Source organism: Oryctolagus cuniculus, chromosome 10 (assembly GCF_051225735.1).
Source record: "Oryctolagus cuniculus isolate XC-2025 breed Fujian yellow rabbit chromosome 10, ASM5122573v1, whole genome shotgun sequence".
Classification (NCBI taxonomy): domain Eukaryota; kingdom Metazoa; phylum Chordata; class Mammalia; order Lagomorpha; family Leporidae; genus Oryctolagus; species Oryctolagus cuniculus.
Window position 1 is genome coordinate 122,633,289 of NC_142876.1, and position 26,993 is coordinate 122,660,281.

The following is a 26,993-nucleotide window of genomic DNA, read 5'->3' on the forward strand; positions in this document are numbered from 1 at the left end:
AGGCCTGCCCCACAGGCTCCCCCAGTGCTGCTGCCGCTGCTGAAGACCCATGCAAGAGGTTATCGGGGCAGACTCCGAGGAAACACCAGGAGGGGAGTGGAGAATGCAACAGGAAACAAAAACAGCCAGTAGCAGGCACATTACTATCATGAGCAACTGGAGCTTAGCATCACCAGAAAACTCTGGGATTGGACGTACTTCTGAGTTACTGCCCGGAGGGGGGACAGAGTCCCATTATTTACAAATCACCTCCAGTAAGTCACTAGAAGTCCTTTCTCAGAGGCACCAATTCTCCAGCATGGCGGCAGGCAACGTGTGCTGAAACCATCAAAGCAGCCCACAGCAAAGAGCAGCAGAAGCTGTGAATCTGAAGCAGAGCCACAGGAAGAGCAAAGGCCGAGGGCTATGGACGGACACGGGCAGTCTGCACCGCCGAGGAGGCCTTCAGACCACCACCCTCGCTTGGCAGGTGCACCCCTGCTCCAGCTGTGACTCTGAGGCCCACATTCAGGAAGAAGACAGAGTGGTCAAGACACCGCAGGGCACACCCACAGCCCATACTGTGCAGCCTGTGTTCACAGCCCACTTTCAGATTTCTGCTAATGCACACCCCGGGAGACAGCAGGCCTTGCTCAAATACTTGAGCCAATGCTACCCATATGGGAGACCCAGAGTGAGTTCCAGGCTTTGGCCTGGCCCAGCCTTGTTGCAGGCATCTGGGGGGTGAACCAACAAATGAAAGACCTCTCAATCTGTGAATCTCTTTCTCTGCCTTTTGCATAAAATAATTTTTAAAATCAGAAAAGAGATAGGGACAGTGGTGGAACAGAGGGTTTGTTCCTTAAATATCAATTAATTGCCTACTGTATGACAGAAGACATAGTTATAACTAAAACATAACCATTTACAGCCCCCGCTTCTATCCCCCATTTGTGTCAGAACTCTCCAGAGAAAGACCCAATCACTGAGACAGATACAGAGGAGATGATGATGAAAATGGACAAGGAGGAGGAAGAGATGGAGGAGGAGGAGATGGAGGAGGAGGAGATGGAGGAGGAGGAGGTGGAGGAGGAGGAGATGGAGGAGGAAGAGATGGAGGAGGAAGAGATGGAGGAGGAAGAGATGGAGGAGGAGGAGGTGGAGGAGGAGGAGGTGGAGGAGGAAGAGATGGAGGAGGAGGAGATGGAGGAGGAGGAGATGGAGGAGGAGGAGATGGAGGAGGAGGAGATGGAGGAGGAGGAGATGGAGGAGGAGGAGATGGAGGAGGAGAGGGAGGAGATGGAGGAGATGGAGATGGAGGAGGAGATGGAGGAGGAGGAGGAGATGGAGGAGGAGGAGGAGATGGAGGAGGAGGAGGTGGAGGAGGAGGAGAGGGAGGAGGAGATGGAGGAGGAGATGGAGGAGATGGAGGAGGAGGAGATGGAGGAGGAGATGGAGGAGGAGGAGGAGATGGAGGAGGAGATGGAGGAGGAGATGGAGATGGAGGAGGAGATGGAGGAGGAGGAGGAGATGGAGGAGGAGGAGGAGATGGAGGAGGAGGAGAGGGAGGAGGAGATGGAGGAGGAGATGGAGGAGATGGAGGAGGAGGAGATGGAGGAGGAGATGGAGGAGATGGAGGAGGAGGAGATGGAGGAGGAGGAGATGGAGGAGGAGGAGATGGAGGAGGAGGAGATGGAGGAGGAGAGGGAGGAGGAGGAGATGGAGGAGGAGGAGGTGGAGAATGAGGAGGAGATGGAGGAGGAGGAGGTGGAGGAGGAGATGGAGGAGGAGGAGGTGGAGGAGGAGGAGGAGATGGAGGAGGAGGAGGAGATGGAGGAGGAGGAGGAGATGGAGGAGGAGATGGAGATGGAGGAGGAGATGGAGATGGAGGAGGAGATGGAGGAGGAGGAGGAGATAGAGGAGGAGGAGGAGATGGAGGAGGAGGAGGTGGAGGAGGAGGAGAGGGAGGAGGAGATGGAGGAGGAGATGGAGGAGATGGAGGAGGAGGAGATGGAGGAGGAGATGGAGGAGATGGAGGAGGAGGAGATGGAGGAGGAGGAGATGGAGGAGGAGGAGATGGAGGAGGAGAGGGAGGAGGAGGAGATGGAGGAGGAGGAGGTGGAGAATGAGGAGGAGATGGAGGAGGAGGAGGTGGAGGAGGAGATGGAGGAGGAGGAGGTGGAGGAGGAGGAGGAGATGGAGGAGGAGGAGGAGATGGAGGAGGAGATGGAGGAGGAGGAGGAGATGAAGGAGGAGGAGGTGGAGGAGGAGATGGAGGAGGAGGAGGAGATGGAGGAGGAGATGGAGGAGGAGGAGATGGAGGAGGAGGAGGTGGGGAGGAGGAGGTGGAGGAGGAGGAGGTGGAGGAGGAGAGGGAGGAGGAGAGAGGATGGAGGAGGAGGAGGAGATGGAGGAGGAGGAGGAGATGGAGGAGGAGGAGATGGGGAGGAGGAGGAGGTGGAGGAGGAGGAGGTGGAGGAGGAGGAGGAGATGGAGGAGGAGGAGGAGATGGAGGAGGAGGAGGAGATGGAGGAGGAGGAGGAGATGGAGATGGAGGAGGAGGAGATGGAGGAGATGGAGGAGGAGATAGAGATGGAGGAGGAAGAGGAAGACAAAGAGGAGGAGGAAGAGGAAGAGAAGGAGGCGATGGGGCAAGAATGGAACAGGGAAAAAAGGAGAGAAGAGAACAAAGGGGAGAGAAAGATTTACCACAAGAAAGCAGCTCATACAATTATGAAGGATGAGAAGCCCTAAGATCCGCTGTATGCAAATCTGCAAGCTGGAGACCCAGGAAATCCATGTCCAAGTCCAGTCCAAGTCCAAAGGCCTGAGAAGGGGGGAAGATGATCTATCCTAGGGGTGAATGCCTTCTTCCTCTTCCTGTTCTTCTCCCCAGCAGACTGGATGATGCTCACGTGCACTGGGGAGTGACACCTACTGAGTCCACCAACTGAAACGCCCACCTCACCCAGAAAAGCCCTCGCAGATGCATCAGAGATAACGCTACACCAGGGCACCTGCGGTCCACTGAAGCTGATGAACACACACCACACCACACCTTTCCGCACACGGAACCGGAAGCAAGTGATGCTGCTTCACAGACACCTGCCGTGTCCCAGGTGCCGGCCGAACGGCTTTCTCCCTCACTTCCTCCCACGCTTACTACAGGGGCACAGAGACCCTAAGCAGTGGGCACAGCAGAGGTGCTCAATAAAGATTTAACTGAATTAAGCAAAAGCAGAGTCCAGGCTAAAGAATCAATCACATGAGACTGACAGCATCTTAAACAGTAAAGTCTACATTTATAAACACAGAAATACATCCACTAAAAAGGGTTCATAACATACTGCCCTAAACAAATAAACAGATGCAGAAAAAGATGGACAGATAGTATCAAACTACATTGTAAAAGTGAACACTGGGGCCGGCGCTGTGGCGCGGTGGGTTATTCCTCCACCTGCAACGCAGCATTCCATATGGGGACTGGTTCTAGTCTCAGCTGCTCCTCTTCCAACCCAGGTATCTGCTGTGGCCTGGGAAAGCGGCAGAAGATGGTCTAAGTTCTTGGGCCCCTGCACCCACGTGGGAGACCTGGAGGAAGCTCCTGGCTTCGGATCGGCACAGCTCCGGCCATTGCGGCCATTTGGGGAGTGAACCAACGGATGAAAGACCTTTCTCTGTGTCTCTCCCTCTCACTGTTTGTAACTCTACCTTTCAAATAAATAAAAAATAAAAATAAAAAAAGAGTGAGCACTGTCTTTTGGATTATCCATATTTTCTAATTCTACGGCCATGAAACCATAGTCAGGTCAGGCCAAGCTGGACAAGGAAGCCAGAAGGCAACCAAACAGGGGCTAGCACTGTGGTATAGACGGTTAAGCCACCACCTGCAGGGCCAGCATCCCATACGGGCGCCAGTTCATGCCCTGGCTCTTCCACTTCCAATCCAGCTCCCTGCTAATGTACCTGGAAAAGCAGCAGAAGATGGCCCAAGTGCTTGGAACCCTACCACCAAGTGGGAGACCTGCGGGAAGCTCCTGGCTTCAGCAAGACTCAGCCAGAGCCGGTGAGGCCATTTGGGGAGTCAACTGGTGGATGGAAGATCTCTATCTCTCCTTCTCTCTCTGTGCCTTTCCAATAAATAAAATAATGAAAATAAGGAAATCAAATAGGCAGGATCCACATGAGAGGACATCGAAAGCAAGGAGCTTCTGTGCCCTGCAGGAACCTTCACCATGAAAATACCGTGGCTCCCAGGGTGAAACCACCTGGGACCAAGTGCACGGTGAGCACACAGCGACAGACCCAGGCCCTGGCTCTGAGTGGGGCACCGGAGTGCAAGCAGGGGAGTGCACAGCGGCAGAGGCAGGCCTGAGAGGACTGGAGCTGACAGCCAGGTCCTCAGTCCCGCCCAGCCTGGACCAGAGCCTCCTTCCTGTCCCCCTCCGAAGCAGCCACAGTGTTCCCACCTGCATTCTTGATTGTCCATGGAGCACCTGATGAACAAAGAATGGGGGCCAAAATATTCCAACCCCTGATGATCCACTCCTCTGTCTCCTAAAACTGGAATAGTGAATTACAAGGACCTGTAGCAATCACCCATAAACATCTCATTTTGCAGGAACGAGTACCAAACACCAAAGAAGAGAGGCATTTTAAACAAAGAGCAGTTATTTGCTTCCATCTAACCTGTCACCTCAGCTGTGTGTATGCATAGCTGCCGGCCATGCCATTTGAGAAGGACTCTGGTGCCACAATCAGACTCGATGCCAGAGAAAGTGGCAGTTGATCAGCAATGTCTGCCAAGAGCAAAGGACAAGCAGAGGAGGCTTGCATGTACCTTCCCTTTAACACTAAGCAGCAGGAAACCCCAGCATGCCTTTGGAAAGAAAGTTACATGGCACCAAACACAAGGAAGGAAACTGATACCTTTTTAATTTGCTTATTTATTTGAATGGAGGGCAGAGACAGAGAGAAAGAGATCCTTCATCCAATGGATCACTCCCCCAATGACTGCAACAGCCAGGTCCATGCCAGGCTGAAGCCAGTGTCAGGAGCTTCACCCTAGTCTCCCACATGGGTGACAGGGTGCAAGTACTTGAGCCAGCCTTTGCGCCCCTCCCAGGCACACTAAGCAGGGAGCTGGATCAGAGGTGGAGTGGCTAGGACTTGGATCGGCCCTGGATATGTGATACCAGCACCGCAAGCAGCAGCTTAGCCCACTGCCGCAACGCTGGCCCTGAAACTGATGCTGTGAAAGATGCCGTGATTGGCTCAAAGTAACGGAAATGCAAAGTGACAGAGTGTGGATTCAGTACAAGCCTGTCTGCCCCCAAAGTCCACGGCCCTGACCAGCGTGCCACGGAGTCGCCCTCCTGGGATGCCCCTTTGCCATTAACCCCTGAAGTCACTCAGCCGTGACTCAGCTCCAAATCACCTGCCTGATTTCAACAGCCAGCGCGTGGGCCTCAGACACAAAGACCTGGGGCCACACCCATCTCCTCTTTCAGATCAATGCTCCCCACTTCCCGAAGCTTCCCCAGCGAGCCTCTCTCCCGTGTCATCCAGCTCCAGCCCTCGCTTTCAACCTGCCTGATTTACTCTTGTGTGGCAGAATGACTCACAAGACTCACGACAAGCCCAGCTGTGTGCCAGAGATAATTATGCCACAGTAATTAAAATGAGCTACAGGCTGGCAAAGTCAGCAGCAAAACATGACTCTGCACCTTCTCTCTTATCTGCCTGGTCCCTTCCCTGCCGAAGAAAGCACCTGCCAGGAGCGGGGCGCCCAGCCCTGGGAACACCGATCACAGCTCCTCAGGAGCCCCCACGAAGGCACCGTCTACGCCTAGTAGCCTCCTACAGCTCTGCTCTGAATCAAGGGTGGTCCTCCACAGAGGCCACCCTCCAGTCGGTCCCCAACACCTCGAGCCACCCAGCACGTCAGGACCAGCAGAGCAGAGGGGAAAGGGAAGAGGGGGGGCAGTGGCAAAGCAGAGAAGGGCGGAGCTGAGCGCCTTCCTGGGCCATCACAGGTGCGCTGTGGCCTGCCCTGGCCGCCGGGGGCATCCGCATCAAGTCTCTCCCTGTCTTGCATGATGGGGCCGATGCTTCTTGAGGAAGCACCCTTGGGTGCACAGTGGGGATGGGGGGGCAGGGAAGAAACCAGTCACAAGCGCTTTCAACAAAGGTCTAATCGCACCCATGGGTGACCTGTATGACAGGCTTTGAGCCCCAGAGGCCAGGGGCCTGGGTTTCTCCTGCAAGCAGGGGTCTGTGCCAAGGGCCACCTTTGTGGGGGGACGGCAGGGGCAGGGAGAGGGGGTAGCTCTCCCAGCCGGGCACTCCTGTCAGTCAAGAACAACCCTCAGGAAAGGCGGGCCAATGGGAGTCACTGGCAGCCACACCCAGGCCGCAGGGAGGGCCAACTGGCCCAGGGGAGGCGGCAGCAGCACCTGCTAATCTCTCCCGGCGTCAGAAGTTCTTCTGATAGCGTCCAGCCTGCGAGGGCCTCAGATCAGGGGTCCTGAGCCTGGGGTCTGTGGCCCCAAAGTGCCTGCGTTTGATGTCAGGGATCACGGGTTCTCACGGAAATGCACTGAGAAGTGTGCAGACGCACACATGGCAGGGACAAGGCGCACCGGTTTGGTCTGGCTCTTCCCGGGCTACGCGACCCTCTTGGGTTCCGAAGTCCCCCTGGAGCTCCGCAGAGCAAGGGCAGGTCTACCTGAGCCTCTTCCACGAAGCCACCCCGACTCCTTCTAGGTCAACAGGTGCAGACCTCAGAGGAAGCAGACTAGACACCGCCTTCCTTCCTGCTGCTTCACGAGTCCCAGGATGGTGCTGGCGGCGGCTGGCGCTGATGTTTCCTGAGCAGCTGCCAGGGGCCCGCAGTGGTCCCAAACGTTCGCCGTGGGATCTCATTTCAAGACTGTCCTCTGAGGCAGGCCTGGTGGTCTGACTCCCTCACGAGACAGAGAGCTGGGAAAGTCATGTCCAACCCCAGGAGCGGGGGCAGAAAGGCCAGGGTTCTGGGTGCAGAGCTGAAGTGAGGAATCAAAGAGCCACGTAAAGTCTGCACCGAGCCTGAGGTGCGTGGGGCCTGGAGCCAGCAGAGGGGGCACAGGCTTTGCTGCCCTGGGGTGCGTGGAGCCTGGGGTGCGGGCCCTGCAGCCGGCAGAGGGGGCACAGGCTTTGCTGCCCTGGGTTGCCCACGCCCAGTGGCACGGGCTGTGCACTGCACGCAGTCAGTGCTGGGCAGACACCGGCCTTCTACGTAAACCAGCGGAACGTGCTATTGGAATAAAGTGGGCGAAGACGCTCCTCGCCCAGTTCTCAGCTCCTGTCAGGTGCCCAAAAATGACAATTCGCCCCCCCCCTTCAAAGGCGTGATGTTCACTGCCCGCTCCCCAAGTTACTGCAGAGGCTCGGCACACAGCCCGCGGGCGAAGCTGAAGAACGGCATTAAATGAGTGGTCCCTGAGCAAGGCGGCCCGGTGACGCGGGGGTTAGAGTCAGTGCCGAGGACAGAAGACATTAATGAGACCAGAGGGGGCGGCCAGCGGGCGCGGGGCGGCCCGGACCACGTCCGCACGGCGGGCTGACGGCGCCACGCGGCTCGTGTCTGTCAGCGGCCTGCCCACGGGGCCCAGGTGTGCGAGGGGGGCGCCCGCCTGAGCTTCCGACGCCCGGCACCACGCGCGTCCCTTCCGCGTCCCCGCCGCTGCCGGGCGTGGTCCTCTGTCGCCTGCTCGCTCTCATCCCACGAAACCACAGCGCCCCCTGGCGGCTCAGGACGCCGGGCGCTGGGCGGCGCTGGGCGGGGCGGCCGGGAGATGCTCCCAGCGCGTGCATGGGCTGCGGGCACACGGGGACAGACCCGGGGACAGCCACAGGGACAGACCCGGGGACAGCCACGGGGACAGCCGCGGGGACAGACCGGAGGACAGACCCGGGGACAGCCACGGGGACGATCCCGGGGACAGACCCGGGGACAGCCACGGGGACAGCCGCGGGGACAGACCGGAGGACGGACCCGGGGACAGACCCGGGGACAGGCCGGAGGACAGACCCGGGGACAGACCCAGGGACAGACCCGGGGACAGGCCAGAGGACAGGACGGAGGACAGGCCGGAGGACAGGCCGGAGGACAGACCCGGGGACAGCCACGGGCACGGACCCAGGAACAGACCCGGGGACAGCCGCGGGGACGGCCTGGGCGCTCGCCCGCCCTGAGCCTGCACTTTCTCACCCTGGTCATGGGTGCCTCACGGGAGGACGCGTTTCCCGGGGCTGGGCCAGCCACGGAGTCTCGGGCTTGGACTGCCATCCTCTGTGGCCCTATGGAAGGAAGCACTGGAGGCCGGTGCAGGCTGACGCCTCCTGTTAAACGGACAGTGGCAGAGACCGCCCTGGACTCCTCCCCCTAAAATCCCGCCATCCCTTACAGAACCGTTTTTCTGACCACAGGGTGCTGGCTGAGCAGGACGGCTCCTGTCGGGGCCACCGTGCGCAGACCTGCCCCCTCCGCCCTGCCCTGCCCCGAGTCCCCCGGGCTCTCATTACCCGGCCTTTGCTAGGTTCTGCAGGGGGAGGCGCACGGGGCTGGGAGGAGGTGGGGGAGCGACTCCACTCAGCTCTTCAGCTCAGCGAAGACTCCTCCAGGGCTTCGGGGCGTGCCTGCCTATTCGACCAGGTGTGGCACCTGCCCCACGCAGTCCCCAGTCAGGCCCGTGCAGGGGGCTGCGCACCAGACACAGACGAGTCCCAGAGCCCGGGCAGCAACCCCACAGCAGCACCGAGGTTTCTGCGGTGTCACTTAGCCCCAGCAAAGCCCCCATCGTGCACCCAAGTGGGAGACCCAGATGGAGCTCTGGTCTCCTGGGTGCAGCCTAGACCAGCACTAGTCATTGTGACCATCTGAGTGACTCAGCGCATAGAACATTTCTCTCTCTCTCTCTCTCTCTCTCTCTAATAAATAAGTAGAAAAAACAAATCCTGATTTGTGGGGATGACACAAAGAGACCAGTTCAGAACAGAGTATCAAATAAATCGGTGAGGGGTTTAAATCTTGGCTCTTCTAGTGACTACAGAGCCCTGCAAGGTACATATTCTGGCCTCGGTTTCCCCATCTGTAAGTTGGGGGCAGTCACCATACCTAAAGCACGGAGTGGTGCGTGATGCACAGTGTGTGTGCAGAGTCTGGCACACAGTCAGCCTTCGGGAAATGTCACCCATGGCTTACTCCCAGAGAGAAACTTTCTAGGGTTCGAGTGGCTCTCTGAAGGCCGTGCGCAGGGCGACAGTGTGGGGACGACACGGTCGTGGGGCGCTGATGAGCGACATTCCCACAATGCTGGACTGACTACAAGGCGAGCTGCGCCGCAGTGGCTGTCTCAGGTCTGCTCTCCCGCCCTTCCACCTGCTGCCACGAATGATATACCACGAGGGGCCGTCCCAGCCGTGGTCCTCAACCTTGCACTTTCCACCTCCAAAATCCTATGAAATAAGTGTTTCTTAGAGATTTAACCGTCTTGGGTATTCTGTTATTGTGACAGAAAACAGACTAAGACGAGAAGCATTTGAGAAGGGAAAACTGCAGGTTCTGGACTTACTTAGAAGGCTGCTACCCCATCACCCCTTGAGTCCTTGAGTTGGTGACACAGACGACATGTCAGCCCAGGGAACCTCAGCCAGCAGAGCTACGCTGGGGAAAGCAAGGACCTCACCACAACAATGGCTAGGGTTAGTCACTGCCCAAGATGCGCTGAGAAGGTAAGAACTGTTAGCTCTGTTGAAGAGATAAGGGCAGCAAGATGCAAGAAGTTGGCAAAAACACAAAACAAGAAGTGCCCCAAATCACACAGGTAAGCGATCGGCTCACCCTTGGCCCCAGTGCAGCTGAGCTGGTCCAAGTCCAGCCTTTCGAGCCCAGCACAGCAATCCGTGGGGTCACAAGAGACGGAGTGCAGAGGAGGAAGTGAGAAGGGAGGTGTGGAAGTGTCAGCCAACAAGCAGCAGGCACTGAGCACCCGGGAGCGCATTTCTCGGTTTGTGAAGCACCAGATGAGGTCAGGCTACAGCAGCATCTCCCTAGCACCCAACAGCTGAGGGATCACAGGCTCAACAGGCCGTGACCCCCCAGCTGCCGTCAGACCCTTGAACCTGAAAGAATTCTAATATGAAACAGGTCCACTCATGAGCGTGGAGTAGGCTCCCACGGGACTCTGCCCACCAGGCACACAGCAGCCACCTCCACATGGACCACCAACACCCAACTCCAGCAATGAATGCACGTGTGAGACCTTACACACAAAGAAAGTCACAGTGCAGTGCCACCCACGTGTGAATCATGTTCTAACAGTACCAGGCCAATCACTGGGCCCTGTGCACACACTTCAGAAACACTGTTAGTCTGCATCTACGGGGAATCACTGATCTCCGCTAACAAAGTCGGCAAGCGCTCCCCGCGTCACAGCGTTCTCTGCCAGGGCTCAGTACCAGGGGCCCATCGGCAGCTCTGGAAGGAGAAGGAAAGGACGCAGAAGCCCCTGGAACAACCAAGCAGCCGGGAGAAAGCCCCAGCGTCCACAGGCAGCACCAGACCTGGGCCCACACAGGGCAGGGCCCACACAGGGCAGGGGAGAGCTCTCGAGACCATCAGAGACATCGTGGGCATTTGCTGGTGTGGGCTGGAAGGCAACTCCCACACGCGACCCCATCCTCCCCGTGGGAGGAACTTCAAGGCCATGGAGCAGATGGGATCACCGGGAGACTGCAGAAGGCGACCCCCCATGGAGAACACTCAAAGGGCCCCTAGGGTGCAGCAGGCGGTATGACTAAAGCTAAGATGCTACACAGCCCCTGAAACAGGCGTGGTCTATCCCGAGGAGGCAAAAGGACTCACAGGGACACAGGGCAGCAGCAGGGTGGGGCTGGCAAACTCCCCGGGAGCCTCCCTGTGTTACACGGGTCATGGGTGCTGCCCACACAGTTGCCACAGGACAAATGAGTCCTTTCGAATGACAGCGGCTACACATTTTCAATGAAATGGCTCACCCTCCGGAAGCACACCAGGGAGGTACCTGTCTGGCTTGACCCATCAGCCACTCCCTGTTATTAATAACAGCAAGTGCTGCAGCTCTTCTCGCCAAGGGACGCAGAATGAGCGCTGGTCATTTCAAGGTCATTGCATTCAAGGTCAGTGACATCTCAACAGCAGGATCCAAATATGAAAAAAGGAGAAGCAGTAGGCAGCAGCAGGGCCTACGCCGTCCACTTGACCTTCTGTCGTCCACATCGTCCACCTGACTCTGTCGCCATCACTGCCCACTTGAAAATGGCCACTTTCAGCTGTGGCTCCACTGCTCCCAAGATCCGGGAACTGGCTTCCAGCTGAGAAGCAATAAAGACATGTATGAGGGGACTTCAGAAAATAAGTGGAGGCCGGCACCGTGGCTCACTAGGCTAATCCTCCGCCTTGCAGCGCTGGCACACCGGGTTCTAGTCCCGGTCAGGGCACTGGATTCTGTCCCGGCTGCCCCTCTTCCAGGCCAGCTCTCTGCTGTGGCCAGGGAGTGCAGTGGAGGATGGCCCAAGTGCTTGGGCCCTGCACCCCATGGGAGACCAGGAAAGCACCTGGCTCCTGCCTTCGGATCAGCGAGGTGCACCGGCCACAGCGTGCCGGCCGCGGTGGCCATTGGAGGGTGAACCAACAGCAAAGGAAGACCTTTCTCTCTGTCTCTCTCTCACTGTCCACTCTGCCTGTCAAAAAAAAAAAAAAGTGGAAAAATGGAACTAGGAGGTAAGTGTATCTGGGGGAAAAAATGTATTTCAGAGGTGGGCGGTCGGTGTAGTGGATAAGCCTTGGCTGGGAGGTCTTCTGGGTTCTGTGATCATCTCTAGTTCCTGGTTCCTTTCCTGCTGGTGTGCGCCCTGGGAGGTAACAGGGGATGGCTCAAGTAGCTGAGTCTCCGCCACTCAGGTGGGAGAGTTCCGGCTCCAGGCTGCAGAATGGCCCAGCCCAGGCCATTGCAGGCCTTCGGCAGGGGGGTGGGAAAGCCAGCAGATGGGAGTGGATGCACTGGCTCTCTCCCTCACTCTCCTCCCTCCCTCCCGGAAAGAAACAATGAACTGCCTGTGACACAGTGTCCGTGGGTTTCCACTTCTCTGCACGTAAAATAAGCTTAGGCTGAGAAAACGTAAGTAACCGATGAGTGTTTTTAAAGAAAAATATCTATATAAAGTACGCAAGCAAAAGTGCTCACTGCACGTGACTGACCACAGTTGCGTGAATGCAATTCAGCACACTCAGGACAAGAGAACAACCCAAGACCACCACAGATGAGAAGCCCCTCCTGCTGTCAGAGGTGACGTGCCTTCCCTTCCCCCGCCACCCCCATTAGGCAGCCCTGCCTCAATGCAGCGCTGGAGAGCAGCAGCACATGGCGGTACCTCAGGGGGCTGTGAGCGCCCGAGGCGGGACGCCCCCAGGCCGGTCTTTCCTCAGCTCTTCAGCCCCAGCAGGTAGCCAGTGTCTGGTCACCAGCCACGTCCAGAGCCAGGGGCCCGTGAGACAGGTGCGATTTTCCCACAAGCACCTGTTTAGTAAGAGCGTATCGGGGTTTCCTCCCTGCCACACGCATCTGCCTCAGTCTCTCTCTGCTTGCTCTTCTCTGACAACCGGCAGTGCGGGTGGAGCCACACTTCACCACCCAGGAAAGAGTCTAATTAACGCTGCTGGTCACTCCCACGTGCAAACCCTCCAACATCCACCCTTCACACTCGGTGAGGCCCAAGTCCTGGCCACAGCCCGGAAGGCCCCGTGTGCCTGGCCCCTGGCCACCGCTCTGTCCTCATTGCTGCTCTTGGTCACTTCTCCTGACCACAGGCTCCCAGCCTTCACATCTGCTGTTCCCCTGCCAACAAGGCGCACTCCGCCCTTCATCCCAACCAGACGTCACCTCCTCATGGAAGCCTTCCAGGGACTCCCATTCTGAAGTCACTCCAACCCTCTGCCATGCCTGCTGTTACTCAGCATTTTACTGTCTTTATGTTTATCGGCCTACCTTTAGTCTTCTCCAACTACAGAGTAAACTCTCTAAGCACAGAGCCACTCTCCTACTCAGTGTCATATCTACTACCATAAAAACCAACACCCGGGGCCGGCACTGTGGCGTAGCCACCAGCAGTGCTGGCATCCCATATGGGCACTGGTTCAAGTCCTGACTGCTCCACTTTCTATTCAGCTCTCTGTTAAAGCCTGGGAAAACCATGGAAGTCCTTAGGCCCTTGTACCCATGTAGGAGACCTGGAGGAAGCTCCTGGCTCCTGATCAGCTCAGCTCTGGCTGTTGCAGCCATCTGGGGAGTGAACCAGCTCATAGAGAAACCTCTCTCTCTCTCTCTCTCTCTCTCTCTGCCTCTATGTAACTCTGCCTCTCTGCCTCTCTGTAACTCTGACTTTCAAGGAAAGTCACACGCACACACACACATACACACACACACGGGCGATGCCCAATTGGCACTGTGCAGTGAATGAATGAAATGCCCTGTAAAATCAATCACTGCAGCCAGGAAGAGGGGTGCTCTCCCCACCAAGAATGGCAGGCCCCCTCCAGGGGGATCCAGACAGAACCATGGACACCAGGGACTTCCAAGAGAAAGCAAGGGTCTGTGACTGGAAACCAGGGATGGGACCCAGGGCTTCCCAACAGTCCCTATTATCTGGATCCCATGCAGGGCCCTGCAAACGAGTGGGAACCCAGATGGAGCCACCTGCAGGCTCTCATACATTAGACCCCACCCAGGCCCACAGACAGAGCCAAGGCAAAGCTCTTGCCATTCCATAGAAAAACACGTGCCACCAAGAGCTATGCCAACACAAGACATCAACACGCCCGATAACAGCCATAGCAGCCCCAGCACTCAGAACAAAGATCACCAATGAGTGGAACGAGCAGAGGAGGGAACGCTGCTCAAACTGCGCAGGGGAAGTGGGAAGGGTAATTTCTCAAAAAGTAACTTTCTGACTGTGAGAACAGATAGCGAGTCCTCCCCGTTCCTTATAGCAAAGTTCCCAGCAATGAATTTCCCTGTCCCCGTGATCTCATATTGGTCCCCAGCGATTACCCTCATCTGTCATGTCCCACATCCACGCAGTGCCATAAACAGGGTCAGCAATCGCGTGGGTGGTATTTCACGTCTCTCTCAGAGGGCTGGATTTCATACGCAAGTGCACGCTGAAGTGGTCCTCATCTATCCGGGTTCACCAGACTACCAGTGCCCGGCACAGATGCATGGCTGTAGAAACTTCCCTTATCCCCGCAATCAGCTGTTGATTACACTGCTCACTGCACGCTCTACCCACACAGATTGCTTCTCCGCCTACACCACTGCACCACCCGCCACAAACTTGGCTCTCACAGCCCCTGTGAATTGCACCTGTGTCCAGCAGATCCTCATATCACCTGCTACACTTCCCCCATCTCAACGTTTCATCAGCACCACTTCAGTCTCTGAGACACGGAGCTGCTGGCCCAGCTGGTCCCCGCCCCTGCGCAGCAGGAGGAAGCACTCAGCTCTGACCTGGTGTGAGAGCCCCCATGTTTCCTGTGAGTGCCCTCTCCTGCCAGCCACACCGCCCTGTGCTCCCTCCTCTCAGGCCCCTCCTGGATTGGCCATCCCAGCTGTCCCATTCCCACTATGACCCCCTGACTCCATCCCTGGTGCCACAGAGCGGGCAATTTACAAACACCAGGAGTCCCTCAGGCTCCCGTTCCGGAAGCTGGCCTGGCACAGGGACCCTCGTGCTGCCTCGTGACGCCGTGGAGAGGCAAGGAACGTTTTCCTCGCAGGAAACGTAGGACAAAGAAGCTGCTCCCCAAGATCTCGACAAGTCCTGTGATGGCGACACCAGCCCACGTACCACGGCGGAGCTGCCAAGGCCTCGTCTCCTGGTCACAGCCCCACGTTGGCCACCATCACCACAGAGATGCCATCTCATTGCGGGTTTTGGAGGGAACACTCAAAGTCTGCATCACCTTGCCGCCTGAACTGCCACAGTCACGTCCTGATTCAAGAACATGAAGTCATTTCCCAACTCTCACCAGACTGGGCGTGTGCAGAGGCTGCTCTACCAGGGAGCTCCCTCCAGCCTCCACCATCAGACAAGCAGAGCTCCCTGGGTCCTGGGCCCACCTGCCTCCAGTGTCCAGAGGACACCACCTGCTGTATCTACCATGCAGGCATGCTCCCTCGGGACAGTGTGGCACGGAGGGTGGAGAGGAGGTGGGCAGAGAGAAAGCTGAGAGAAAGGCAGGAAGATAGGGAGAGGGGCACAGAGAGGGGCACAGAGTAAGACAGAGGGGGATGGCAGAGGGGCTGAGACAGATGCACAGGGAAAGACGCAGAGAGTAGCAAGACAGAGACACCGAGAGACAGATGCAGAGACTGATAGGTGGAGGAAGACAGCCACAAAGCAACAGATAAAAGACAGATGGACAGAGCAGACATGGAGGCGAACACACGGAGGGAGACACACAGGTGAAGAGGAGATGCAGAAACAGTCGCCCGTCAACACAGAGAAAACACTGGACAGAGCAGCAGGTCCGAATCCACCTGCTCAGCCGCTAATGGCTCCAAATCCAGGTACAAGTGCTGTGGTCCCAAAGCCCCCTGCCAATGAGCCCTCACTCCCCACTGGGAGCCTCCATGATCCCCTGTGATGTCACAGTCACCTCTGATGCCATGGACGCACATAAACAGGACACTGAGGCTATCTCGGGCTGCCCCGCCCCTCTCACAAGTCAGAGTGGGGAGTTGCCAGGAGGGACGGTGTGATGGCAGCCCTGGGGAGCATTGCACGGTGCCAGGAGATGCTTCTCATACCACATGGTGGGGGGGAGAAGCCGCTAACACCTGAGCAGAGGCCCAGCTGCCACTGTGCGTCCCGAAACACACAGGTCAGCCCACATCAAGGGGCCAAAATGCCAGTGTGGAGAAAGCACACTCATAGCACAAATTGGGGTGGGGCCCTCAGTTTCTCAGGCTTCCACCCCGCTAGACTCTGGATCACCTGAATCCATATTTATTCTCTAACACAAACGTCTGCTAGGAGACTCCTAATTATCGGACACTGATACAAAAATTAAAACCAAGCTGAGATATGGCTTCCCATAGCCTATTACAGAGAGGGACAAGGGACATAAACACATAAGCTCAAGCCCATGGCCACGGGCAGCAAGAGAAACTCGCCAAGGACCACAGGTGCACCAGCACACCCCGCCTCCCTCAGGAAGCACAGCCCTCCAGACCCCACCCTCAGTCTGCAGACCTGAAGACTCCAAGGAACTGAGATGTTTTAAAAGTGGGAAGAATTGGCCGGTGCTGCAGCTCACCTGGCTAATCCTCCGCCTGTGGCGCCGGCACCCCAGGTTCTAGTCCCGGTTGGGGCGTCGGATTCTGTCCCGGTTGCTCCTCTTGCAGTCCAGCTCTCTGCTGTGGCCCGGGAGTGCAGTGGAGGATGGCCCAAGTGCTTAGGCCCTGCACCCACATGGGAGACCAGGAGAAGCACCTGGCTCCTGGCTTCAGATCGGCACAGTGCACCAGCTGCAGTGGCCATTTTGGGGGGTGAACCAACGGAAGGAAGACCTTCTCTCTGCCTCTCTCTCACTGTCTAACTCTGCCTGTCAAAACAAAACAAAAAGTGGGAAGAATTTTACCCCTTACAGGCAGCACCAACAGCATGTGTGGCAAAGCTGACTGACGCTGAAGTGTGGCACCAGGATCCCACCCTTCGCTGCTCCCCTAACTTTGGTTCAATCACACTATGAGGGTGTCACAAAGAACAAACAGGAATCCTTAACAGCACAGCAGGCAAGGCCCCTGCAGAAGCTGAGTCAGTACCTCTCCAGGGCAACACAGGACTGGAGTGCTACCCGGGTAGTGGTGGCCAAGCCCTGATCAAGAGGGAGACCTTGCAGTGCAGTGAGCGGATCTGTGCTGACCAAGAATCACTTTGCTGCTGACTGCTTTGGGTCCTGGGCACTAGACCAGACTTTGAAGAACTGTGCATTCACAGGTGGTGAGGTCAGTGAGGTCATTCACATCGGCTGCAGAGAATGGAGTGCAATATCCCAAAATATCAAAGGGGAAATGCGTTCCGCTGAGGGTAAAAGTTACACTGACAAATTTGCTAAGAAGAACCTGAGTCCCAAAGTGACCCTGCCTGCCGAACGGCACTGAAGCAGTGATGTACCCCGGGAACACACTGAAACGCAGAGCGCCGACAGTGTGCACTGGGGCTGATAAACAGGATGACTGTGCCGGCCTCTGCCGTGCCTCAGACACCTGTCAGCAGGAAAACAGCAACAATGGGAGGAGCCAGCATCCAGGATGCTACAACACGGATGAACCGGAGCAGCCGTTCCATGAGAGAGGCTGACTGCAGAATGTCACGTGTGAGGATTCCATTACGACTATCCAGAAAAGGCAGAGCTACAGCCACAGCAGGATGCGTGGCAGCCAGGGATCAGGAGCAGAGGCAAGGGGAAGTGACTACCAGTGGTAAAAGGTTTTGTTTGGTGATGGTTGCACAACTGTGTGAATATAAAGCCAAAAACTCCCAGACTGAATTTCTATCAACAAAACCACTAAGAGACAGACAACAGCGTCACATAATAAAAGATCTTTTCTGATCGGCTCAGCTGTACTTTGTACGCGTGGCATAAGCTGCATCAGAAGAAAGTTGTCAAATGTCATCATTGCCCGGGCAGACACTGGCACAGCAGTTAAGTCCCCTCTGGGGATGTCCACACCCCTTATCCAAGTGCTTGGCTTCAAGTCCTGGCTCTGCCTTTGGATTCCAGTTTCCTGTTAACGCACACCCTGGGAGGCACCAGGAGTTGGTTTCAGAAGTTGGGTCCCTGCTATCTACATGGGAGACGTAGATTGGACTCTTGGCTTTAGCTGGCCCAGGCTCAGCTGCTGTGGGCATCTCTCTCTCTCTCTCTCTCTCTCTCTCTCTCTCTCACACACACACACACACACACACACAGGAAAGAGAACAGAAGTTAGTTATTTGGTTAGCTCTCATTCCTGGGCATGTCCTCTGTCCATCTCTCTCTCAAACTCCTTGTGAATAATAAAGTTGAAGATGCTTATTCCCCCACAGTAAAGCCCATGACCATGACCAGGAAAGTTGTGCTCCATGAAGAGTAAATACAAACACTCTTTTCATTCTGTGTTTGCTACACTGAACGAGGCACTGCAGAAGTCGCTGCTATTGCTGGGACAGCATTGTAGGTTCAGCCTTAACAAGTGCCTGGCACAGGTCCTGAACGCCAGTTTGTGGATCCTGAACACCAGCTAAGTGAGAGGACAGGACAGTGGTGCGGCCGCTGCTGTGACACCACTGCAAACAGATCTATAAGTATGAATGAGGTGAACGAGCGTCCTTAGATAACAGCTGGCCTGGAATGATGTGCATTTACTAGCAAGCAAGACATGAAGCAGACTGCTGATTTAACCAGCTGCTGCCTGGAGCAAAGCTCCTGGGACTGGAAACCAAGGATACCAGGAAGACTGAGGATTGTCACTTCTAGACACATGCATCGCCTGGGAACCCTGCTGTGTGTCATCAACAGTAACAAAAGCGAGTGGGATGCATCCTCCCCAGCTGCCAGCCCTGATCAGCCCAGACTCAGTGCGCAAGGACAGGTGTGTAACTCACTTCAAACCCTCATATTCTGAAATTTCACTGAGAGATTTGCATTAAATATAGCTGATATTTATCAATGTGTCATCTACATACTACAATGCTTTTTATCAATTTTCACCATGTATATAAATTCTAATACAGCTTTTAGACAATCCCATTTGAGGTGAATATTCATGTGTTTTGCTACCTTTGGTCCCCAGACAAAATGGGGATCAGCAATTTTTTTTATTTTCTTTCTAAAACATACAGTATTTCAAAATTGCAAAACATACCAAGGGTTCTGAGTAAAGAGCTGTGGAATAATGTGCAACATACAAGTTACACTGAAAGGTTTCTAATCATTGAGCTCTTCCATTAAGTGAATTATATTGGTAGATTTTATCAGAATATTGAGCCATCCTTGCATTCCTTGAGTAAGTTTGACTTTTTCATCGAGTATTATTTGTCATGCTTCATGATACTTCATTTACAAGTGTGTAATTGTGATTGGAGTATCTTTACTCATAAGTAAAATCTGTCATTGCCTTTTTGTCACTGTGATCAGTATTGCAGTAGGTCACTAAAGTTATGCCTGGGACCGGCGCTGTGGCATAGCAGATAAAGCCACTCCGCCTGTGGTGCTGGCATCCCATATGGGCGCCAGTTCATGTTCCAGCTGCTCTGCTTCCAATTCAGCTCTCTGCTATAGCCTGGGAAAGCAGAAGATGGCCCAAGTCCTTGGGCCCCTGCACCTGTGTGGGAGACCCAGAAGAAACTCCTGGCTCCTGGCTTTGGATCTGCTGAGCTCCAACCATTGTAGCCAATTAGGGAGTGAACCAGCAAATGGAAGACCTCTCTATGTGCATAACTCTGAATCTCAAATAAATAAATCTTTAAAAAACAATAAAGTTATGCCTAAAGGAATCATTATGATGATTTGGCTGTTTACTGGAAAAAAAAAATTTTAGTTTTGAAGAAAAAGCCAGATGGGAGCCAAGATGGCAGAATAGTGAGGGCGCTCACCGATAGTCCGGGAAGAGATAGTTTAATAAAACTGGAGTTACTGTAGCCACAGGAAAAGGCTCAGGAAAAAATTGCAGAGGAAACTCTTCCGGATCTAGTGGATGTGACACGGAGGATATACGGGGAGAGCAAGGTCACCCACCGCGTGGAAGCCGAGCCGCAGGAACCGTGCCGCTGCAGAAGTCACACCACAGAGTCTGCGCACCAGCACTGGAAGGGGAGGTGAGACAAAAACTTCAGTAACCCAAGACATTGGCGGGGAAAGGCAGAAAGAGCCTCACTGGGGAAAGTTCACCAGGCTGACTGGAGGAGAGAAAAAAATGAATAAGGGGAACCGGCACAGACATTAGCCTCTCTCTCCACTCACCTTACAAAGCCGAGCAAGACAAAGAGCAGGCGCCATTTTACATATGTAAAGCGGCGCCAGCCATTAGCCAAGCAGAAAAACCTGACTCTGGTGGGGAGAAATAACAGGAGGTAAAGACCTAGTTAGTGAAAGTGAGGAGCTAACGAACTGAGACTGTGAAAATCTGAGGGGGGGTGGCGAGAGAACTCACTGAGTACGCAAACTCGGTAACCTTGGCAACCTGGTGAGAGACTGCAGAGAAATTTGAGACCACACTGAGGGCTGCATAAACTGTGTGTGTGGTCCCAGGGGTAGAGCAAACGAATACTCACAGGGCCAGATTTCATACATCAACTACCCTCAATTCCACTCAGCTGTGTGGAATTACTTCCCAACTGAGTCAAAAAAAAAAAAAAGAGAGAGAGAGAGAGAGAGAACAATCTGGGTGAGTCACCTTTGGCACACCCTTAACCCTGAAGAACCAAACAGAGCTCTCTGGCCACACCCATCACAGCCTCTAAGGATCCATCAAAAGCAGACAGTCCACTTAATCTAGAGTCACAGTATAGTGAGAAAAAGCACCACACTGAAGAAACCAAAGAATATCTCCAATATGCCAAACAAATGCAGAAACCGAGGTAACAAGAACAAGGAAGACACTATGATGCCCCCAAATGAAAAAGACGCCCCAGTTCAAGATTATGAAGATGAGATAGAAGAAATGCAAGAAGCGGATCTCAAAAAATTGATAAGAACATTAAGAAGTTCTCAAAAACAAATTCTTGAACTACAGAAATCCTTAATGGACAAGATAGAAAATCTCTCTCATGAAAATGAAATATTAAGGAGGAATCAAAATGAAATGAAACAACTAGTAGAACAAGAAACTGTGATAGTGATGAGAAATCATAATGAAGAATTCAATAGATCAAATGACAAACACATTAGAGAGCCTTAAAAACAGAATGTGTGAAGCAGAAGAGAGAATATCAGACTTAGAAGACAGAGAACAGGAAAATATACAGTCAAACCAAAGAAAAGAAGAGGAAATTAGAAATCTAAAAAATATTGTCAGGAATCTACAGGATACTATTAAAAAACCCAACATTCAGGTTCTAAGAGTTCCTGAAGGCATGGAGAGGGAGAAAGGATTAGAAGGCCTTTTTAGTGAGATACTACCAGAAAATTTCCCAGGTTTGGAGAAGGACAGAGAAATCCTAGTACAGGAAGCTCATAGAACCCCTAGTAAACATGACCAAAAGAGATCCTCACCACGTCACGTCATAATTAAACTCACTGCAGTGAAACAAAGATCCTAAAATGTGCAAGAGAGAAATGTCAGATTACGCTCAGAGGATCTCCAATCAGACTCACAGCTGACTTCTCATCAGAAACCCTACAAGCTAGGAGGGAATGGCGAGATATAGCCCAGGTACTAAGAGAGAAAAACTGCCAGCCCAGAATATTATATCCTGCAAAGCTCTCATTCGTGAATGAAGGTGAAATAAAGACCTTTCAAAGCAAACAGAAATTGAAAGAATTTGTCACCACTCGTCCAGCCCTGCAAAAGATGCTTAAAGATGTGTTACACACAGAAACACAGAAACACAGTCATCAATATGAAAGAAGGTAAAGGAAGGAAACCTCACAGCAAAAGATCACAGGAAGTTCAAAGCATGTATTAGAAAATATCTTTGGCAAATGACAGGGCAAAGTTACTACTTATCAATAGTCACATTGAATGTTAATGGCCTGAACTGTCCAGTTAAAAGACACCGATTGGCTGACTGGGTTAAGGAACAAAACCCATCTATTTGTTGCTTACAAGAAACACAGCTTTCCAGCAAAGATGCATACAGACTGAAAGTGAAAGGCTGGAAAAAATATACCATACCAACAGAAATGAAAAAAGAGCGGGCGTAGCCATCTTAATATCAGACAACATAAACTTTACCACAAAAACTGTTAGGAGAGACAAACAGGGGCACTATATAATGATCAAGAGAGCAATTCAACAGGAAGATATAACAATTATCAATGTATATGCACCTAACTACAGGGCACCGGTTTATTTAAAAGATTTGTTAAGGGACTTAAAGGGAGACTTAGACCCCAATACAATAGTACTGGGGGACTTCAATACTCCACTCTCAGAAATAGACAGATCAACAGGACAGAAGATCAACAGGGAGACAGTAGATTTAAACGACACGATAGCCCAAATGGATCTAACAGATATCTACAGAACTTTTCATCCTACACATAAAGCATTTACATTCTTCTCAGCAGTACATGGAACCTTTTCTAGGATTGTCCACATACTAGGCCATAAAGCAAGTCTCAGCAAATTCAAAAGAATTAGAATCATACCATGCAGCTTCTCAGACCATAAAGGAATGAAGTTGGAAATTACCAACTCAGGAATCCCTAGAGCATACGCAAGCACATGGAGATTGAACATCATGCTTCTGAATGAACAATGGGTCATAGAAGAAATTAAAAGAGAAATCAAAAATTTTCTGGAAGTAAATGAGGATAACAGCACAACATACCAAAACTTATGAGATACAGCAAAAGCAGTGTTAAGAGGAAAGTTTATATCAATAGGTGCCTACATCAAGAAATTGGAAAGGCACCAAATAGATGAGCTTTCAATGCATCTCATGGATCCAGAAAACATGCAGCAAACCAGACCCAAATCCAGTAGGAGAAGAGAAATAATTAAAATCAGAGAAGAAATCAACAGGATTGAATCCAAAAAAAAACATTACAAAAAATCAGCTAAATGAGGAGCTGGTTTTTTGAAAAAATAAAATTGACACCCCATTGGCCCAACTAACTAAAAAAAGAAGAGAAAAGACCCAAATCAATAAAATCAGAGATGAAAAAGGAAACGTAACAACAGACACCACAGAAATAAAAAGAATCATCAGAAATTACTACAAGGACTTGTATGCCAGCAAACAGGGAAACCTATCAGAAATGGATAGATTCCTGGACACATGCAATCTACCTAAATTGAACCAGGAAGACATAGAAAACCTAAACAGACCCATAACTGAGACAGAAATTGAAACATGCTGTGGCCAGGGAGTGCAGTGGAGGATGGCCCAAGTGCTTGGGCCCTGCACCCCATGGGAGACCAAGAGAAGAACCTGGCTCCTGCCTTCGGATCAGCATGGTGCGCCGGCCACAGTGGCCATTGGAGGGTGAACCAACGGAAGGAAGACCTTTCTCTCTGTCTCTCTCTCTCACTGTCCACTCTGCCTGTTGGAAGGAAGGAAGGAAGGAAGGAAGGAAGGAAGGAAGGAAGGAAGGAAGGAAGGAAGGAAGGAAGGAATTGAAACAGTAATAAAGGCCCTCCCAACAAAGAAAAGCCCAGGTCCAGATGGATTCACTGCTGAATTCTACCAGACATTTAAAGAAGAACTGACTCCAATTCTTCTCAAACTATTCAGAACAATCAAAAAAGAGGGAGTCCTCCCAAATTCTTTCTATGAAGCCAGCATCACCTTAATTCCTAAGCCGGAAAAAGATGCAGCATTGAAAGAGAATTACAGACCAATATCCCTGATGAACATAGATGCAAAAATCCTCAATAAAATTCCCGCCAATAGAATGCAACAACACATCAGAAAGATCATCCACCCAGACCAAGTGGGATTTATCCCTGGTATGCAGGGATGGTTTAATGTGCGCAAGACAATCAATGTGATACACCACATTAACAGCCTGCAGAAGAAAAACCATATGATTATCTCAATAGACACCGAGAAGGATTTTGATAAAATACAACACCCGTTCATGATGAAAACTCTAAGCAAACTGGGTTTGGAAGGAACATTCCTCAATACAATCAAAGCAATTTATGAAAAACCCACAGCCAACATCCTATTGAATGGGGAAAAGTTGGAAGCATTTCCACTGAGATCTGGTACCAGACAGGGATGCCCACTCTCACCACTGCTATTCTGGAAGTTCTAGCTAGAGCTATTAGGCAAGAAAAAGAAATTAAAGGGATACAAATTGGGAAGGAAGAACTCTATCCCTCTTTGCAGATGATATGATTCTTTATTTAGGGGACCCAAAGAACTCTGTTAAGAGACTATTGGAACTCATAGAAGAGTTTGGCAAAGTAGCAGGGTATAAAATCAATGCACAAAAATCAATAGCCTTTGTATACACAGGCAATGCCATGGCTGAGAAAGAACTTCTAAGATCAATCCCATTCACAATAGCTACAAAAACAATCAAATACCTTGGAATAAACTTAACTAAGGACGTTAAAGATGTCTACGATGAAAATTACAAAACCTTCAAGAAAGAAATAGAAGAGGATTCCAAAAAATGGAAAAATCTTCCATGCTCATGGATTGGAAGAATCAATATCATCAAAATATCCATTCTCCCAAAAGCAATTTACAGATACAATGCGATAACAATCAAGATACCGAAGACCTTCTCAGATCTGGAAAAAATGATGCTGAAATTCATATGGAGACACAGGAGACCTCGAATAGCTAAAGCAATCTTGTACAACAAAAACAAAGCCGGAGGCATCACAATACCAGATTTCAGGACATACTACAGGGCAGTTGTAATCAAAACAGCCTGGTACTGGTACAGAAACAGATGGATAGACCAATGGAACAGAATTGAAATACCAGAAATCAATCCAAACTTCTACAGCCAACTTATATTTGATCAAGGATCCAAAACCATTCCCTGGAGTAAGGACAGTCTGTTCAATAAATGGTGCTGGGAAAACTGGATTTCCATGTGCAGAATCATGAAGCAAGACCCCTACCTTTCACCTTACACAAAAATTCACTCTACATGTTTAAAGACTTAAATCTACGACCTGACACCATCAAATTATTAGAGAGCATTGGAAAAACCCTGCAAGATATAGGTACTGGCAAAGACTTCTTAGAAAAGACCCCAGAAGAACAGGCAGTCAAAGCCAAAATTAACATTTGGGACTGCATCAAATTGAGAAGTTTCTGTACTTCAAAAGAAACAGTCAGGAAAGTGAAGAGGCAACCAACAGAATGGGAAAAAATATTTGCAAACTATGCAACAGATAAAGGGTTGATAACCAGAATCTACAATGAGATCAAGAAGCTCCACAAGATCAAAACCAACAACCCACTTAAGAGATGGGCCAAGGACCTCAATAGACATTTTTCAAAAGAGGAAATCCAAATGGCCAACGGGCACATGAAAAAATGTTCAAGATCACTAGCAATCAGGGAAATGCAAATCAAAACCACAATGAGGTTTCACCTCACCCCGGTTAGAATGGCTCACATTCAGAAATCTACCAACCATAGATGCTGGCGAGGATGTGGGGAAAAAGGGACACTAACCCACTGTTGGTGGGAATGCAAACTGGTTAAGCCTCTATGGAAGTCAGTCTGGAGATTCCTCAGAAACCTGAATATAACCCTACCATTCAACCCAGCCATCCCACTCCTTGGAATTTACCCAAAGGAAATTAAATTGGCAAACACAAAAGCTGTCTGCACCTTAATGTTTATTGCAGCTCAATTCACAATAGCTAACACCTGGAACCAACCCAAATGCCCATCAACAGTAGACTGGATAAAGAAATTATGGGACATGTACTCCATAGAATACTATACAGCAGTCAAAAACAACGAAACCTGGTCATTTGCAACAAGATGGAGGAATCTGGAAAACATCATGCTGAGTGAATGAAGCCAGTCCCAAAGGGACAAATACCATATGTTCTCCCTGATTGGCAACAACTAACTGGGCACCAAAGGGGAAACCTGTTGAAGTGAAATGGACACTATGAGAAACAATGACTTGATCAGCTCTTGTCCTGACGGTTGATGTACAATGTAATACTCTATCCATTTTAGTATTTTTTTTTGTTCTAGTACTATTGGTTGAACTCTGTAATTAACACAATTATTCTTAGGGGGTTAAATTTTAACTGAAAAGTGATCCCTGTTAGGAATTTGGAAAACATTATGCTGAGTGAAATAAGCCAGTCCCAAAGGGACAAATATCATATGTTCTCCCTGATCGGTGACAACTAACCGAGCGCCAAAAAGGAAACCTGTTGAAGTGAAATGAACACTATGAGAAACAGTGACTTGATCAGCCCTTGCCCTGTTGATGAACAACTTAATACGTTATCCCTCTTAGTATTTTTTTTGTTTGTTCTACTTAATACTTTTGGTTGAATACTGTAATCAATACACAGTTATTCTTAAGTGTTGAAACTTAACTGAAATGTGATCCCTGTTAAATATAAGAGTGGGAATAAGAGAGGGAAGAGATGTGCAATTCGGGACATGCTCAAGCTGACTTTCCCCAAATGGTAGAGTTAGAAACATACCAGGGGATTCCAATTCAATCCCATCAAGGTGGCATGTACCAATGCTATCTCACTAGTCCAAGTGATCAATTTCTGCTCACAATTGATCATAATGATAGGACTAAGAGCCAAAGGGATCACATAAACAAGTCTAGTGTCTGCAAATACTAGCTGATAGAATAAAAAAGGGAGAGAACGATCCAACATGGGAAGCGAGATACACAGCAGACTGATAGAATGGCAGATGTCCTGAACAGCACTCTGGCCTCAGAATCAGCCCTTAAGGCATGCGGATCCAGCTGAAAAGCCCATGAGAGTATTTCAGGCATGGAAAGCCAAGACACTCTGGCAAAAAAAAAAAAAAATGACCTAAATGAAAGATCTCTGCGAGTGAGATCCCAGTAGAAAGAACAGGTCATCAAAGAAGGAGGTACCTTTCTCGGAAGGGAGGAGAGAACTTCCACTCTGACTACGACCTTGCCTAAATATGATCAGAGTCAGTGAACTCAGGGGGCTTCCATAGCCTTGGCAACTCATGACAAGAGCATAGGGTGATTACTGATGCCATAAACAAGAGTGTCAATTTGTTAAGTCAACAAC

The 26,993-nt window shown here is 51.5% G+C and overlaps 2 long non-coding RNA genes across 4 annotated transcripts in view; both read right to left on the minus strand.

The window, feature by feature from the left end:
• The window catches only part of LOC149124465 (uncharacterized), a 52,231-nt gene extending 32,026 nt beyond the window's left edge, over window positions 1-20,205 (minus strand). Inside the window, exons 1-2 of the long non-coding RNA XR_016214483.1 lie at window positions 20,066-20,205; window positions 19,841-19,908 (exon numbers count right to left, since the gene is read on the minus strand). This is a non-coding gene — a long non-coding RNA (uncharacterized LOC149124465). The remainder of the gene's footprint in view (window positions 1-19,840; window positions 19,909-20,065) is intronic.
• LOC149124464 (uncharacterized) overlaps window positions 1-26,993 on the minus strand; it is a 206,294-nt gene that overhangs the window by 139,791 nt on the left and 39,510 nt on the right. The gene's annotated exons all lie outside the window — the stretch shown is intronic.